The following is a 473-nucleotide window of genomic DNA, read 5'->3' as shown; positions in this document are numbered from 1 at the left end:
GCCATTTCGGTCTACTTCTATTGCAGATTTGTCCGCTAGATGAAAATTCCACGTGAGATTTGTCTTTTTGCCATTTTTTTACCTCCGTGCTGAACATTCGATGTGGAATATCCTCGAGTCCGCATCGTGGTGTACGCATTAAATGTAGCGTAGCGTTGTTTAGATGACCATCCCCGGGAAGCTGATAATATTCTTGAAATAGTGCGATCGCGTGTTTTAATACCTCATGATGATTCACTGTTAGTGTGTTGTTTTCATGTAAATAGCCATATCGTTTAAGATAATGGATTACTTTTGTTTCGTTATATCCATAAATGGTCGGAGCGATCGTGATTATTACGATGACGATGAAAGTGAATGCGAGTGACATGCTCGGTTCACGATGCAAATGTACTTTGTCGCAGTTCTTCTCGAGAATGATTGAGGTGTGATTCACTACGTACTGTATGGGAAAAAAACGCGAGTATGATATA

Source organism: Wasmannia auropunctata, unplaced genomic scaffold (genome assembly GCF_000956235.1).
Source record: "Wasmannia auropunctata unplaced genomic scaffold, wasmannia.A_1.0 LD310116.1, whole genome shotgun sequence".
In the NCBI taxonomy this organism is placed as follows: Eukaryota; Metazoa; Arthropoda; class Insecta; order Hymenoptera; family Formicidae; genus Wasmannia; species Wasmannia auropunctata.
This window is presented reverse-complemented; position numbering follows the sequence as displayed.